This window comes from Coenobita brevimanus, chromosome 96 (genome assembly GCF_032717465.1).
Source record: "Coenobita brevimanus isolate Jiangsu-jjx chromosome 96, ASM3271746v2, whole genome shotgun sequence".
In the NCBI taxonomy this organism is placed as follows: Eukaryota; Metazoa; Arthropoda; class Malacostraca; order Decapoda; family Coenobitidae; genus Coenobita; species Coenobita brevimanus.
Genome location: NC_137049.1, coordinates 13,925,851 through 13,944,623, shown reverse-complemented (window position 1 = coordinate 13,944,623; position 18,773 = coordinate 13,925,851). Strand labels below are relative to the sequence as shown.

The window sequence follows — 18,773 nt, the reverse complement described above, 5'->3', positions numbered from 1 at the left end:
CTAACAAATAATTCAGTGATGGCTTCCTGGTACTTTTACCCATTTCCAATATTTTACATTTCTTTACATTAAATTTCATTTCCCATGTCCGGCTCCAATTGTGTATCCTGTCAAAATCCTTCTGCAGTATTTTACAATCCTCCTCAACCTTTACCTTCCTAGAGATCTTTATATCGTCAGCAAACAGACTTGCATAACTGTTCACTCCATCTACCATATCATTTACGTAAATCAGGAACATTACTGGCGCCAACACCGAGCCTTGTGGGACTCCACTTGTTACTTCCCTCCATCCAGACATCCTATCCTTTATTACTGTCCTCATTTGTCTGTCTCTCAAAAAGTCTCTCATCCATTCCAGAAGTTTCCCCTTCAGTCCTCCTATATATTCTAGTTTCCACATTAGTCTCTTATGAGGTACCTTGTCAAAGGCCTTCTCTAAGTCTAAGTATACACAATCCACCCAACCATCTCTCTCCTGTACCACGTCAATCACTCTTGAGTAAAAGTTCAACAAGTTAGAAACACATGACCTTCCACTTCTGAATCCAAACTGACATTCAGCCAAAATATTCATCTCTTCCAGATATTTTATCCTTCTGTTTTTCAGGATTCTCTCACACAATTTTGCGACCATGCTGGTTAGAGACACTAGCCTATAAGTCAGGGGTTCTTCCCTGTTTCCTCCCTTGTAAATTGGTACCACATTTGCCCTCTTCCATTCTTGTGGCACTTTCCCCTCTTCCAGTGAGCATACGATTAAACTGTGAATTTTATCCGCCAGTTGTTCTCTACATTCCTTCAGTACCCAATTAGACATTCCATCAGGTCCTGGGGCTTTCCTTACATCTTGAATTCCCAGTAATTTGTACACTTCCTGTACCTCCACTTTTATATCCTTCATCACCGGAACATTTCTAATCACTCCCTCCCCTTCCACAAGTTCCTTTTCTTCAGTGAAAACTGACTGGAAACGTTTGTTCATTATTTCTGCTTGCATTGCCGCATCCTTATAGACCTCTCCTTCTACTTTCAGTTTGATGATTCCTTCCTTTTGTTTCAGTTTGCCATAAACAAATCTATAAAATAGTTTGGGTTCATCCTTGCATTTGTCTATTATACCTTTTTCAAAATTCCTTTCTTCTTCTCTACGTATTCTTGTGTATTCATTTCTTGTTCTTTCATATTCTTCCTTTGTTCTGTTGTTACCTCTTTCTCCAATTGTTCCATGCCTTATCTCTCTCTTTTTTTTTGCTATCATACACCTTCTGTTAAACCACTCCTTTTTCTTGTTTTCTCTCCCTTTTACTCTTGGTACAAATTTTTCCACTCCCAAATTATAGAGGTCTAGAAAGATATCCCACTTCCTCTGTATCTCTCTTGTTTCTCTGAATTTTCTCCAATCTGCATTTCAAAAAAGTTTCTCAATCCTGTAAAATTTGCTTTCCCAAAGTTGTATCTTCCCTGTCTATGAAGCTCGTCTCTTGGCTCAACGTTCCCTATTAACATCTGGAACTCAGTGACCACATGATCACTTTTACCTAAAGGACAGAGGTATTTCAATGATTCTATTACATCGGGTTCTTTGGTGAACAGTAAATCTATCCTTGCTGGTGTGTCCTCACCTCGAAACCGTGTCTCTTCTTTGACCCATTGCGTCATCACATTATGCATTATTTAATTTTAATAACATAATGCTCCACGAATCCTCGCCGCCTCCCGAGTACCATTCCTCTCAGTTCACCTCTTTACAGTTAAAGTCACCTACCAAAATTATATTATTGCTTTTCTCAGTTATATTTTGTAAATAGCTAGCCATATCTGACAACATGTCATGGTATTCGTCATCCTTCCATGCTCTCGTCTTTGGGGGAACACACACTACCGCCATATCTCTCTTAACATTCTCTTCAGTTTCTAATTTCATATACAGTAACCCCTCCAATATCCGGATCAATAGAGCCATAGGCAGGTCCGGATAGTGGTCCTGTCCTGATATTGGGCCCCAGCTTATGGACTTGTACTTATGGACCCTAACTCTGAAAAACACCTATACAACTCCCTCTGGACATGCATTGCACCTTTTTAAGACCCAAATCACACCAATAAGGGACATAAAAGACTGAAATAAATGCAAAAGAACCATAAAATGAGGTTTTAGAGGTGAGTTTATACAATATTAAACATTCTGGGTACTTACAAGTTCCTTGCTCTTGGACTGGTTTGAACCGCCAGTTTGCAGTCCACAGTTAATCCTCTGCACTCTAAATTCTAATTTCTTAACACTGCACAACACTGTAAATTCCCGTGTGTTCTAGTAGCAAGGTATTGCAGTTTATTCACTGTTTATTCACAAAAAACAAGCACCTGTGGCTTGCACTGTTATGAGTATCTGCTCTCCACGGAGTTAAGCTGTGACTGTTGATGTTGGTGGGGTAACAGAGTTGCCAGATCGCAACAGCCACATTACCAATCTCCTCAACTTTCATTGTCAAATATAACTTTTCATTACCAAATTCGTAAAGCTAGCATATGTTCTTCACTAATTATATATACAAGTGGAAATACATATAATCACTCTCCTTATAACTAACACCATGTTGATTATTTTCACACTATGTAGGGTAGCAGATTAATCAGAGAGAGCAAACAATCCACTATCTCCATCCTGTGTATCCTCATACATGTGAAAAATCCATTTGGTAATGCATTATTCTAATTCATTACCAAACGAATTTTTCATTACCAAATTGGCCCACACTTGGTAATGAAAAATACCAAATGGCAACCTGACAGGGGAGGGGGGAGGGGGAGGAAGGAAGGGGTGAAGGGACCATGGTGTAACAGCTGTTTGGCGCCAGGCGGGAATTTCAAATTCTATCTATCTATCTATTGCCAGACGCCTCAATCCCGTTTGGGGTGGCCACAAACAAATCGCCTCCAAGTCGCCCTGTCCCCCGCCATTTCACTACCCTGCTCCCAACTCACACCCCCCTCTCTCATATACCTCTCCACCCCATCCCTCCATCTCATCCTCGGTCTCCCCCTCCCTCTTCCACCCTCCACCTCACTCACATACACTCTCTTCGTCAGTCTTTCACCCTCCATCCTCTCCACATGGCCAAACCACCTCAGTGTGTTCCTCACAACGCTTCCTATCACATCCACATCAACACCACAACGCTCCTTTATATCCTCATTTGTCAGCCTGTCTCTCCACGTGACTCCACAGGCTCCTCTTAAATAACTCATTTCCACTGCTCTCACTCTTGACTTGTGTCCTTCCAACAACGTCCAAGCTTCACTTGGGAGGGAAAAAAGTCAGATTTTTTTCGAATTTTTTGCGGTTTTTGGCCCATTTTGGGAATATTGGATCCCAGGAGGATTATGTCCGGTTAGTGGGGATGTTCGGATATTGGGCGTTCGGATATTAGAGGGATTACTGTATATCACTTCAGCCCTGCCTTCTCCCATTTCCACAGTATCTACATTTATGTTGTTCTTCACTGCTATCATCACTCCTCCTCCCTTTTTTTTTTTTTTTCTGTCTTTTCTCCACAGTTTGTATTTACCATCTCCCAAATGAACATCAATATCCTCACTTAATTTGGTCCCCACAACGCACATGACATCAGGTTGATGTTCTCTCAAGAAATCGTTAATTTCGATCCTTGTCGATATGAAACCATCAACATTAGTATATATCACCTTCAAATTATTTTTGATGTTTTTAATACCCTCTTCTCTCCTACTCTCTGTCCGTACCACTTCCTCAACTTTTGATCTTTCACAGCCATCCCCCTTAGTTTCCTTCACTTCTATTTCCTTAAATACCACTTCCTTACTTTCATATCCAATACTCTCCAAAAAAAAGTATTACATTCTTCCTCTGTTCTCTTATCATTTTTTTTCCTTTACTTCTTCCTTCAATGATATTAAAACTTCTCTTTCTTCTTCATTCAAATCTTTTCTTATTATAATATTTTCCATCCCTGCCTCTTTGCTTAATTTCAGGTCACTTTAAGTATCTCATTTATTACACTTTCTGATGTAAACTTGACTCTCATTGGACTTGTTTCCCCTTTCTTATAAGGCCCTATCCTCCTTACTTCCTCAATTTCTTTTACCCACTTGTCTCCTTCGGGGTCAATCTTGCCTAATATTCCTCTCACCAGGTTCATGTCTCTCTCGAGTCTTACGAACCTAACCTTTTCTTCCTCTTCCCTGTTTCCAAATACTACCACACATCTGTTCCCTTCTACAGTTTCTCTCACTATTTTCTCTTTTTTCTTCAGTATTTTCACTACATTTTCTTCCATTTTTTCTTGTTCATTTCCCTTTCTTCCTGGATGATTTCTCTTAAGCACACCACTTCTTTTTGTTCTTCTTCTACATGTGCCCACTTTGCCTTATGTTCTACTAACACACTACTCACCTTCTCCGTTTTATTAGTACTCTCTTCTAGTTTCCTCCTGAATTCAACATTTTCCCACTTCAAATTTCTAATCTCTTCATTCGCTGTCTCATTGGACTGGATCAGACTCTATATGGTAGTCTCCGTATTTTCAGACACATCCTTTATCACTAGATTCTCTACTTTCTTTTAAAGTTCACTAATCCTCATAATTAATGTTTTAACCAGGTCCATGACATTGATATTTCTATCAAATCCTTGAAATTCGAGTCCCTCATTGTTTACATTTTCGGCAATGTTTGATGTTGGCTAAAGTACCAAAACAGCTGTTACCGAAAAATACTACAAACATTCATGTATACTCTAGCCAATAAATCTTTACATTTTTGGTAGTCTATTAACTTTCATTATTTTAAATTTAAAACAAGACCTTAGGAGACAGGACAGACAAAATTCCTGAAATTACTTAAGGTTAGCAGCGATGGTTGGGACGTCTGCTCTGTGTGTGTGTGTGTGTGTGTGTGTGTGTGTGTGTGTGTATGTGAGTACACATGCGCACGCATGCGTGCATGGCACAGCCAAAGTTGTAAAAATGATTTTGATGAATCATGGCTGGTTGGTTGGAGTTGGGTCCCTGATTAGTCAGTTTCACATTCATGTCAACTGAAATTCTATGAAGGGAAGTTTTTGCCCCTAATAACCATTCGTGCTTGTGTCACATTATGCATGTGCACAAAATGCTGCAGGGCATTTTGTTGGCATTTCATGCATCCCCACAGGAGCTAGTGTGATTCAAAAACAGCTTTCATTTTTAATATAAGTGCTGAGCAATCCAGTAGGGCCATGAGGGGCTTGTTATCATTATCAAAGAAGTGGGCTCAGAATTAACCTCTTATGTAGGCTACCCTGACCTTAACCTCAAAGTCTTCCCTGTTAAGATAAATATCTCTACCTTGGACAGTTCCGGGTCACCCCTGGACAAGGTGTGACACCCATCAGCCCAGGTAAATGGCAGTACAATAGGTGGATGCTTACCAGTCCCAGGAGGAACTACCATGGTACTGATATGAGGACAAGGCCCAACAGCTGGCCTTGCACAACACTCCCAGGCCACATAGACCAATCACTCAAAGTCCACAATGAGACTTCTATTCTTACATATATCCTATACAGTACATAACTCATTATCATGGCACCTATCCCTCCTCCATTTTCCCTGCACCTCACCATGAGGAATGACTCAGTGCTGACCCTGGCGAGATGCGTCTGCAAAGGTACATGGCTGCTTGTGGTTGATAAGTCTACTTAGTCAAATGGATCAGGACAAAGAACCAACAACTGCAACATTAACATTTGCATACAAAGCCATACATCACAAATAACCAAAACTGGCAACAGGATATCTATGACAGTGAGGGACAGCTATAAAATATGAAACTAAATATGGCTTCTATATGATGACAGTAAGGTTGGGCTATAATGCAATTTTTTATAACTATTATTTTTTTCATGTCATGAGAACCAAAATAATTTGCATATTTTCTGATACATCTGCAAAATTGGCAGGAAATGTTATAATACACTCCCATGGCAAGCATTTTATCTGCTCACTAGAGGTGCTGCTGTGGTATGCCTCACTCGTCCTGCTCACCACACAACATGCTGACGCATGTGTGGTAGCTGTGGCCAAGCACTCATTTGTTTACCAGTTTCTCTCTGGCCATCATGATGTCTAAGCATCTAGGTGCTGCATCTTCTTCAAGCAAAGAAAGATGAGGAAAAATCTGATATAATTCAAGTTGTGGTACCACCTCTTACCTACTTCTGAACCTATTTAGAGACATTGTATGGGTGTTCAGAAGTGTTTTTTTGAATATGAAGAGGATCCATCAAGAATCAAAGAAAATACGATTTACGTTAGAGACACAGGGACTGGACCTCTCATGCTGCATCAAGATGGCATCACAACTCTATACAGGGTGAAACTAGCAAGTCAGTTAGGTTAGATCAGGGTAAATTAGGCAAGGTAAGGATAAGTTTGTTTACATTACAATAAAACAGGGTAGATTATGTTACAATGAATTAGTTTAGATATGGTAAGGTTTGGATAAATTAGGGTAGATTACAAAAATTTAAGTTAGGATAAATGAGGCCAATGTGGTAGATGAGGGTGCTCACCATCCACTCACTCGACACAGTGCTACTATAGGGTGCCTGCCCTTTCCTCTCTTCCTTCCTTCATCTTCTGTCTTTCTTTCCTCTTCCTTCTGTCTATGGGTAACTTTACACTGAGTGACAAGACAAATGGTTTCCTGTACACCAGGAAACCATTTACTATGCTGGATGGTAACTAAATGACCAAATTATGGTGCCTGGTGGTTTGGTGGGCAATTAAGGCACTCCGGTTGGATTAAGCCGGTGCAGGTTTATATCCATGAGGTGGTTGGGGTTTATTGCTCACATAATGCCACTCAGGGATGATTGAGGCTGGTCAGTCTCATCTTAAATGTCAGGACCAACTTGCCTAGCCCTGGGCTCCTACTCTCCTCTGGGGCAACACTGGATTGGATGATGAATGATGACTGAATGAATGAAGTATGGATAAACTACAATAAATGAGGTTGGTTAAGTTAGGATATTTTGAATAAAGTTTGGATAAATCAGCACTGCTGACGGTATAATGGTCCTGAAATGACATCCCAAAATGGCTCGCAGGATGATGTCCACCTGTCTTTGGTGTTGTTGCATTGGTAAACAAGACTGCTGAGACAACTGTTTCCTCATGTTCCTACCACCAAATGTTTATTCAGTTGTTTCAAAGTCTAGTTTTTGTTCAATTAGTCCTTTGGTAAGTTGCTGTTGTAGCTCAACCCCAGTCCATCTGATCAAGCATTCCCTTCGACCACAGGTAGGCAACTGTTCCCATAGGGTTGTCCCATTGGTTCCCTACACTGCTGATATTGTGTCTTACTGTGGTATGTGCTACATGGTGCTCCATTATGTGTTATGTTGTGTGGGCCTATACTAGAAGTTGGGCACGTGTCGAGTCATCTGTGTTTCCGCACAACGTATCTAAGCTGGTAGTTGTGAAGGGCTAGGTGATGTCCTGCTCTAAGCCTAGCCAGGTTAACTCAATCATCTCTATGTAAGGACACCTTGCATGGGTGGATGTCAAGAGGGAGGTTTGTAGCATGCTGCTGAGATCAAGGTGTTGTATTACTGTGCATGAAGTATGTAGATATGTCTTCAAAGCTGATGTTGGAATGTCCAGAGGTGGGATATTGTTGTAGAGGGTTTGATAAAGTCTGTGTGGTGATTGTTTTGTATGCCTAGTTGTGCTGCATGTCAATGTCAGGTAATGACCAGAGTGTTGTGTACTGGCACAGGCTCCTGCACAGAACTGTGTGCCCCTCAAACCAAGGTAGCCTCTGACAGGGAGGACTTTACCGGTAGCTTCTGAGTATAAGTGAACTGTAAGAGTTGTTTTGGTGCAGCTAGTGGAGATGAACAGAGCATTTTTTTCCACAATTTGCAAGGTGTTGTGGTGGGTATTAAATAGGATGGGAGCCCATGGTGGAGGGGGCATAGGACATCACTGATCTAATGTACTGTTTGTAGCACAAGGAAAGTGTTTCTTTTGTTACCCAAAGTCAGCCCAATAGTTGCCATGCATGGACTGAGTCTGGAGTGCATCACCTCTTTATGTGTTGTACACCCACTAAAATAATTATTGGCACCCCATGGTCCGATACCCTGTGCAACTCTCACTGGCACATACGTGTTAACAGTTGGTACACCTGATTCTCTCTTTCTCTCTATATCTTTGCCCCCCCCCCCTCTCCCTCTCCCTCCCCCCCTCTCTTTTTTTCTTTCTCTCTCACCAGATATAGCATAACTCCCATAGCTTCATATCAAGTATAAGGAATAATTCACAACAATCAACAAAATACTGAAAGGAAAGTCTCAAAGCATTATTCACTAGGTAATAGAGAAGTTAAAGTGCTATTATTCTGCTTGGCATCCATTGCATCTGAGCTTACCAGCTCAGGAATTTCTGACACATTGTGATACAGTGACAGCCACCATTATTATTTAAAGAATGGGTTGATGGCAAACTCAATTAAACACATCCACTTCCATAGAACTATACTAGAGCATTATATTTCTGAGCTCACTTTTTTTTTTTTTTTTTTTTTTTTTTTTTTTTTTTTACCAACATCCTTCCCCTTTAAGAATTTTAAGTTTTATTTTTATTTATTTTTTTATTTTATTTTTTTTTTTTAAACCAACATCCTTCCCCTTTAGGAATTTTAAGTTTTATTTCACCTTCCTTACTACCAAACTCCAATCTTTAATATCATTCACTCTTATCAGCCGTTTTTTTTTAATGTTCTTTCGTTTCATACTATACTGGTTTCGTATTTTTACTGAAAATCTCCTGTAACTGGTGCAAAGCTTTTTACAGGGCCTGTCTTTTACCCTTACACACAGTGATGATTCCACATCGCAGCCTATTGTAGCACTTGAATTCTATTATTCAGTCATACTATGCATTACTTTAACCAGGGACAGATCGGCAATCTCTCAACCATTAATATGAAGGTATGACAAGAAATCACCACTACAGTATGGTACTAGCCACAAAGAACTTTATTAGAAAATATGATGAGCAGCAATATTGTCAATTAATCCACCCGTGCCGGGGATTTTCCGATGTCGACCACTGCTCCCTACAGGGGATTTCTGTGATTTTGGAAAAAATATCCTTACTTCAAACCCTAATATCTGCCAAACTATAATAGCTAGAGAAAAAAATAAAAATACATAAGACTCATCATCTTCCTCTTTCAAATGAAAGTATCCCCAGGTCTCCAAGTAGTCCCACTGAAGAGTAAGGATAAGTTGAAGATGGCTTATTTTCTGTCTTTTGGGGGGTTGTTTCCGAGCCCTCACCACTGACAGTGACCTTGGACTTGCTGGCTAGTGTTGGCAACACTGACCGGAGGTGATTGTAACACTGCCTGGGCTTCCTTTGAAGGAAATTGGAATTTTCCACTCAAACTTCAACTTTTCCTTACTCACTGTTGTAAGGACGAGTCATCACCCTGATCATGTGGGTCCCCATAGGGTTTTCTGCCCATTTCATAGTGCCATTATGCCCCAAACATGTGTGGGAAAGGAAAAGCTCCTTGATTTTCTGTACAGTAGTGCACCAACTTTCGCTACAGCAGGATTCGCGGAATCCACTTTCGCGGCATGCACCAAATATTCCCTACCTTCCACTTTCGCTTGAAAAAAATTGATTTTCGTGCACAAATATTGGGTTTGGGACAATATTTTGAACTTTGAATTTCCTGCACTGCCTGCCCGCAACCCACCGCCATCTTGAATGACGTCATGTCAACACTCTGTCCACCCATTCCCGCCATTGTGTACGAGCATTCTAGCTCCATTGTGTTGGATTCTCACGGTTCAGTGGCCTCTACTATACCTGGTAGTGTGGGGAAAGGGCCTGGTGGTGTGGGGGGAGAGCCTGGTGGTGTGGGGGGAGGGCCGGGAGGCAGTGGTGGTGATCAAAAGTGGCCGGGACATTCAAAGTCGGGAGGAAAGGCCAAGGCTAAAAGAGAGTATCGTGTTGGAGTGAAGAAACGGCAGTATAATAATGAAATGAAAAGGAAGATAGATGAGCACATGGACACGGGCGCAAAAAACAGTGAAATCTGCCGTATATTTAACATCCCAGAATCGACAGTGCGTAGTATGAGGAAACGGCATGGTGGTAGCGAGGCAGCAAGAGGTGGCGCCAATACGTCTGGCGTAGCTAAATAAGCCCGCCACGCGCCTCGGATACTTACCCCCAACATCCATTAAACACCTCAACCTGGTCTCTGTGGTATGTTTCTCCTCATATAATGTGTACTGTACAGTTTTTATTGTTTGTATCTCACAATGCAATGTACAATAGTGATTTGATGTACTGTATTGCAAGTGAAAATGAAAATCTGATGTTACTTTAGGATAACCGGGAACCAATTAGCCTTTTTGCCATAAAGACAATGCCCCAACTTTCGCTAATTCCACTTTCGCGCATTATTTTTGGACCCAATTAGGCGCGAAAATTGGTGCCCCACTGTACTCACTTCTTGCCTTCTTCGTGTGATAGGGTTAGGCATGTGACAGAGGAGCTAGTTGGAGAAGAACAAGGGGGATTTAGGAAGGCAAAAGGGTGTGTAGATCAGATATTTGTTCTAAGATGTTTGGTGGAGAAGTATCTAGAGAAGGGAAAGAAAGTGTATGCTGCCTTCATGGACTTGGAGAAAGCTTATGAAAGAAGAGATAGGCAAGGTATGTGGAAGGTATTAAGAATATATGGAGTGGAGGGGAAATCACTGAGTGCTGTGAAGAGTGTGTATGAAGGAGCTTGGGCTACGGTGCGAGTGGATGGTGAGCTGAGTTCTTTGATCTCAATGTGGGACTGAAACAGGGTTGTGTGATGTCTCCATGGCTGTTTAATATATACATGGATGGGGTTGTAAAGGAGGTGCAAGGTAGGGCAGTGGCTTTAATGAATGAGGGTGAGATTTGGAAGATTCAGGTGTTGGTGTTTGCTGATGATACAGTATTTTGAGTGAAGATAAATGGCAGTTGCAAGGTTTGGTGAATGAATTTGGGACAGTGTGTAGGAGGAGGAAGCTGAAAGTTAATGTAAACAAAAGTAAAGTTATGGTGTATGAGAGGAATGAAGTCACAGAATGTACAGTGATGTTGGATGGTGAGGATATGGAGAATGTGAGTGCATTCAAGTACTTGGGTAGTGTGATGAGTAAGGATGGAACTTTGGGGATGAAGTGCATGAAAGGGTAACTGAAAGCAGTGATGAGAAATAGGGAGGTAAGTATAGATGTTAAGAAGTCAATGCATGATAGTATTGTGACCCCTACCCTGACATATGGAAGCGAGGCATGGACCTTGCAAGAGGGGAACAAGTCAAGAGTGAGAGCAGTGGAAATGAGTTACTTGAGAGGAGCATGTGGAGTGACATGGAGGGACAGGTTGACGAATGAAGAAGTGATGGAACGTTGTGGGGTGGATGTGGATGTGGTTGAGACGATTAGGAGAAATACACTGAGGTGGTTTGGACATGTGGAGAGAATGGAGAATGAAAGACTGACTAAGAGGGGGTATGTAGGTGAGGTGGAGGGAGGGAGAGGGAGGGGTAGACCGAGGATGAGGTGGAGGGATGGAGTTGAGAGGTATATGAGGGAGGGGGGGTGAGCTGGGGGGAGGGTAGTCAAACGGTGTGTGACAGAGCGACTTGAAGGCGTTTTGTCTGCGGCCACCCTTCGCGGGATTAGGGCATTGGGCTATAGATAGATAGACTTCTTGCATCAAAATTAACAACTTCCCTCTACTACGACACTTATACTTGCACTTAACATAATGATTATGGGTAACTGCACTTTGAGAAGTAAATGCTGTGGCTGTTTCACGCTGTAAGTTGAGTATGAGGTAATTACCTGTACTAAATTATGACCAAATTGAACTAATCATGGGCATTGTGAAAATATTACTAATGTTATACACAACTTACATTATTTGTACATCACATCACAATTATGCTCATGCTCACACATTCAGCATTATTTTCTGAGTATTGAAGGAAAAATTTAGCTTTAGCCAACAAGGCAATTCTCTTCCTCTCCCACTCACACATGGTTTTCTTTCATGTAGCAGGTAGGGTTACTCAAGGTATTTTCAATCACTGTTTCACCAATAACCATAAACCGTAACACTTATTGCACTGCACTTATAAAACAATTATAAAACACTTATATCATAACACTTACTACATATAACTTATAATATCTTACATTTAACTTATGTATAAAAAATAACACTTGTGCATACCTATTTCCTATTTACAATTTTCCACTGTCACGAATTCACATGGTTGTGAATTTATACAAATTAATAACACTGTATTTTGGTGGGAAACCATGAACTTTAGTGGAAAACTCACTGTGTATCACTCATTTTAACCATCCCTGTATGCACATTGATCGGGATAGTTTTTCAGAATATTTGTCACAGCTCCAAAAGTGACTGTTCTTATGCATGACATTACTGCTCCACTGAGTGATTTTATTACGTATACATATCATTTGCCTTGCCTTTGTTGACTGTTAGGCCATGCCCAATTCCAGTGAACATGCCCGCTCTCACTCTCATACTCCGCTTGGTTAGTCAGTCAGCTTCAAACCGCCAAGAGAGTAGGGTCGTTTGTGCCCAGTGTAGAGAGCAGCGTCTCCGTTGTAGAGCCATTTCCTGGATCCCCACCTAGACGGTGATCGGCGAAGTGACACCAGACAGAACTCTGTAGCTAACATTCTCGTATTCCAGTTACACACTAAATATTAATAAAGTACAGGACACAAATATATGGGAAATACCTCACTGTCCAACTCACAGAATGCAAGAGTTTTGAGCGGGACTCAGGACTCACTCTTCCAATGAAGCTAATGGCGTCACCTCACTTGATTGTTACACAACACTTCCTGGGGGACACCAACACTTGATACTAACCCGAGTCTATTTCTCTAATTTTTGTCACTATTATCACTTGTGGGGTATCACTTATTCGCACTTCGACTTATCAAACATCAATATTATCATATTACTTACAGAATTCCTTGGAGGGAGAGGGAAGGAGGATGACGACAGTATCGACCATCTGTCACATTTCACAGTCGGTGAGCAAGTAACACGCCAGCCTTGCGTGGTGGAAAGGGGGGGGGGGGGGAACGCTTTCACAATTTAAAATTTTCATTACTATAGACTTGTGATAGACTCAGTGTGATGCCTTTCCCCTTACAATTGATTACCCCCCAAAATGACACCCCCTAGTTACAATAATTACTCTCCAACACATCTCTCCATACCCTGGCATCGAAAAAAAAATGAAAATCATCATGTCTCACACCACTTTGCGCATGCGTACATTATGCTGGATTACGTGACCATAGGCACGCATTCCTACCCGCTTGAGATTTTTATATTATAAAGAGACTTAATACTAAGAAATTACAGTAGGAAAAAAAAATGACTTAGCAACTAGGTACCTTAATTTACATTCTGATCACGTTCACATGGAAACAGCCATACCCTGGCCACACACTGTCACTTAACCTAACTTTTGGTCATGTAAAAGGAACCAGATACAGCTCATTATCACTTCCAGGCACTACAGAAGAATTTCACTGAGCTGTTACCTCTCCTGACATTGAGAGGGCTCTCCCTCCATGCAAAGGAATCTTCATATGCAGCATGTGTTAGTACTGTAATGCTGTATGATGGTGAGACCTGGGCAGTAAAAGAAGAGGATATTCATAGGCTCAAATGTACAGAAATGATAGTGAAATGGATTTGTCAAGTATCCTTGATTTCGAGGCCTGGGGGGACCAAGTTTATGATGGAAGAGTTGAGAGGAAGAATGGGACTGGAGAGTGCAGGTGTTGTGATTAGGGGGAATAGATTGAGATAGTCTGGACATATGGAGAGGATGGGGAATGGCAGTTGGGTGCACAAAGTGAGAAGTGTGACCGTTGGGGGTACGGTTGTGAAGGGCAAACTAAAATAGACCTGGGACGATATCATAGAGTGTGACCTAAGAGATAAGGGACTGAATAGGGAGGCTGCCAGAGAGCGTTTAAAAAGAAATGAAACAAACAGGTCCATAATTGATGTGTCTCTTTAAGTCTGTAATTAAGAATCAATTTGTTTGAAATTGATGTTCTACTGTATATGTAGGTTTGCTGTTCTGATCACTATGGGCTGGAGGATGGTTAACTTAGAAAACAGACAAAGCTTGATGCCTTGAAATATGAGATGTAGCCTTACAGTACATAGTAATGGATTTCATTTAGATAGACATTGGGTTAGGTCCATATTCCTATCATGCAGATGGGTCAGATTTGCCAGAACAGTGATCTGAATTCACTAGGCTGAACTTGCCTAAGGATGTAAGCAAATGTCGTAGGTTTTGGAGCTGCTTCCCTCTCATGCTGCTGTTTCCATGCACAAATCTTTGCAAACCAGTCCATACCACCACTGGACTGCAAAGGATTTTGTCTGTCTATCTATAGCCAGACATTTTAATCCCAGAAGGGGGGGCCACAAATGAACCATCTCCATGTTGCCCTGTTTTCTGCCATCAGGCTGCCTCCAGCTTACACCCAGCACCCTCATGTACCTCTCCACCCCATCCATCCATTGATGTTATCCTGGGCCTTGATTTTCATTTTGGCTAGAGTTTTCATATATTTACTGAGTCTTAAAGTGTATGGAAGCACTGTCATACCTCATTTTTGGATGCTTTTTGGTTATTATTGATAAGAGTGGTCAGTGGGGGTACTCACCATTCACTCACTCGATGTAGTGCTGCTCTTTTGGTTAATTGCCCTTTCCTCTCTTCCTTCCTTTTTTCCTTCCTTCCTCTTCTGTCTTTCTTTCCTTCATTTTTTCCTTTTCCTTCTGTCCACAGGTGACTTTACACTGAGTGGTCATCCAAATGGTATCCCGTACACCAGGAAACCATTTACTACCGTGGGTGGTAACCATATAACCAAATTATGGTACCTGGTGGTTTATTGGGTAATAAAGGCTCTCCAATCAGATTGAACTGGTGCAGGTTTATATCCAAGGGGTGGTTGGGGTTTATTGCGCACATAATGCCACTTAGGTATGAGTGAGGCTGGTCACTCACATCTTAAATGTCAGGACCAAAATGCCTAGACCTGGGCTCCTACACTTCTCATGAGGCAACATAGGATTAGATGATGATGATGATGATGAATTACTGGACATCACAAACTATTCCACGAGCCCCATGAAATACCAGAAAATTTATTCATACCTCACAAATTATGAAAATCCATGAGAAATAAAACAAAGACATTTGAGGGCCAAATGCTAATTGCCCTCCAAAAGTTTTTGACAAAGGTACAAGCTATCTGCAAACCAAATTTGAAGAACATTTGCAAAACTCTACAGAATTCAGTCACCATGTTTCACAAAAAGCCAATCCATATTAAAAAGTATATTGCTGCTGGCATCCAGTCATCTCTGATCAAATCCCCACCAAAAGTATTAGACTTCTGCACATCCACGTCCACATCATTGTTATTTCCTGAAGATTTGGTGAAAATATGTCCACAAGTTTTTGAAGTATTTTGGCCACACACACACACACACACACACACACACACACACACACACACACACACACACACACACACACACACACACACACACACACACACACACACACACACACACACACACACACACACACACACACACACACACACACACACACACACACACACACACACACACACACACACACACACACACACACACACACACACACACACACACACACACACACACACACACACACACACACACACACACACACACACACACACACACACACACACACACACACACACACACACACACACACACACACACACACACACACACACACACACACACACACACACACACACACACACACACACACACACACACACACACACACACACACACACACACACACACACACACACACACACACACACACACACACACACACACACACACACACACACACACACACACACACACACACACACACACACACACACACACACACACACACACAGAGCCGGAGAGAGTGGACGTCCCAGGCATCGCTCCTAACCGTGAGTAGTTTCAGGAATTTTGTCTGTCCTGTCTCCTAGAGTCTTTCTTTAAATTTAAAATAATGAAAGTTAGTAGACTACCAAAAATGTAAAGATTTGTTGGCAATAGTATACATGAATGTTTGTGGCTTATTCGGTAACAGCTGTTTAGGTACTTTACATTAAACATGACCGAAAATGTAAACAATGAGGGAATGGAATATCAAGGATTTGATGCTAATACTAATGTCATGGACCTGGTGAAAACATTAATTATGAGGATTAGTGAACTCGAAAAAAAGTAGACAATCTAGTGATAAAGGATGTGTCAGGAAATACGGAAACCACCATACAGATTCTAATCCAGTCCAACGAAACAGCCAATGAAGAGATTAGGAATTTGAAGAGGGAAAATGTTGAACTGAGGAGGAAACTTGAAGAGAGTACTAATAAAACAGAGAAGGTGAGTAATGTATTGGAAGAACATAAGGCAAAGTGGGCACACGTAGAAGAAGAACAGAAAGAAGTGGTCAGCTTAAGAGAGATCATCCAGGAAGAAAGGGAAATGGACAAGAAAGAAATGGAAGAAAATGTAGTGAAAATACTGAAGAAAAAAGAGAAAATAGTAAGAGAAACTGTAGAAAGGAACAGATGTTGGGTAGTATTTGGAAACAGGGAAGAGGAAGAAAAGGTTAGGTTCGCAAGACTCGAGAGAGACACGAACATGGTGAGAGGAATATTAGGCAAGATTGACCCCGAAGGAGACAAGTGGGTAAAAGAAATTGAGGAAGTAAGGAGGATAGGGCCTTATAAGAAAGGGGAAACAAGACCAATGAAAGTCAAGTTTACATCAGAAAGGGTAATAAATGAGATACTTAAAGTGACCTGGAAATTAAGCAAAGAGGCGGGGATGGAAAATATTATAATAAGAAAAGATCTGAATGAAGAAGAAAGAGAAGTTTTAAAATCATTAAAGGAAGAAGTAAAGGAAAAAAATGATAAGAGGACAGAGGAAGAACGTAATACTTTTTTTTGGAGAGTATTGGATATGAAAGTAAGGAAATGGTATTTAAGGAAATAGAAGTGAAGGAAACTAGGGGGGATGGTTGTGAAAGATCAGAAGTTGAGGAAGTGGTATGGACAGAGAGTAGGAGAGAAGAGGGTATTAATAATGTCAAAAATAATTTGAAGGTGATATATACTAATGTTGATGGTTTCATATCGACAAGGATCGAAATTAATGATTTCTTGAGAGAACATGAACCTGATGTTATGTGCTTTGTAGAGACCAAATTAAGAGAAGATACTGATGTTCATTTGGGAGATGGTAAATACAAACTGTGGAGAAAAGACAGAAAAGAAAAAAAGGGAGGAGGAGTGATGATAGCAGTGAAGAACAACATAAATGTAGATACTGTGGAAATGGGAGAAGGCAGGGCTGAAGTGATATATATGAAATTAGAAACTGAAGAGAATGTTAAGAGAGGTATGGCGGTAGTGTATGTTCCCCCAAAGACGAGAGCATGGAAGGATGATGAATACCATGAGATGTTGTCAGATATGGCTAGCTATTTGCAAAAAATAATTGAGAAAAGCAATAATATAATTTTGGTGGGTGACTTTAATTGTAAAGAGGTGAACTGGGAGGAATGGTACTCAGGAGGCGGCAAGGATTCGTGGGGCACTATGTTATTAAATATAATAATGAATAATGTGATGACGCAGTGGGTCAAAGAAGAGACACTGTTTCGAGGTGAGGACACACCAGCAAGGTTAGATTTACTGTTCACCAAAGAACCCGATGTAATAGAATCATTGGAATATCTCTGTCCTTTGGGAAAAAGTGATCACGTGGTCATTGAGTTCCAGATGTTAATAGGAAACGTCGAGCCAAGAGACGAGCTTCATAGACAGGGAAGATACAACTTTGGCAAAGCAAATTTTACAGGATTGATAAACTTTTTTGAAAATGTGGATTGGAGAAAATTCAGAGAAACAAGAGAGATACAGAGGAAGTGGGATATCTTTCTAGACCTCTATAATTTGGGAGTGGAAAAATTTGTACCAAGAGTAAGAGGGAAAGAAAACAGGAAAAAGGAGTGGTTTAATAGAAGGTGTATGATAGCCAAAAAAGAGAGAGATAAGGTGTGGAACAATTGGAGAAAGAGAGGTAACGACAGAACAAAGGAAGAATATGAAAGAACAAGAAACGAATACGCAAGAATACGTAGGGAAGAAGAAAGGAATTTTGAAAAAGGTATAATTGACAAATGCAAGGATGAACCCAAACTGTTTTATAGATTTGTTAATGGCAAACTGAAACAAAAGGAAGGAATCACCAAGCTGAAAGTAGATGGAGAGGTCTTTAAGGATGCGGCAATGCAAGCAGAAATAATGAACAAACGTTTCCAGTCAGTTTTCACTAAAGAAAAGGAGCTTGTGGAAGGGGAGGGAGTGATTAGAAATGTTCCGGTGATGAAAGATATAAAAGTGGAGGTGCAGGAAGTGTATAAATTACTGGAAACTCAAGATGTAAGGAAAGCCCCAGGACCTGATGGAATTTCTAATTGGGTACTGAAGGAATGCCGAGAACAACTGGCTGATAAAATTCACAG

At 41.0% G+C, this 18,773-nt stretch overlaps 1 protein-coding gene across 1 annotated transcript in view; it reads left to right on the top strand.

The window, feature by feature from the left end:
• Positions 1-18,773, top strand: part of LOC145413461 (uncharacterized) — a 319,141-nt gene that overhangs the window by 200,432 nt on the left and 99,936 nt on the right. The window lies entirely within an intron of this gene.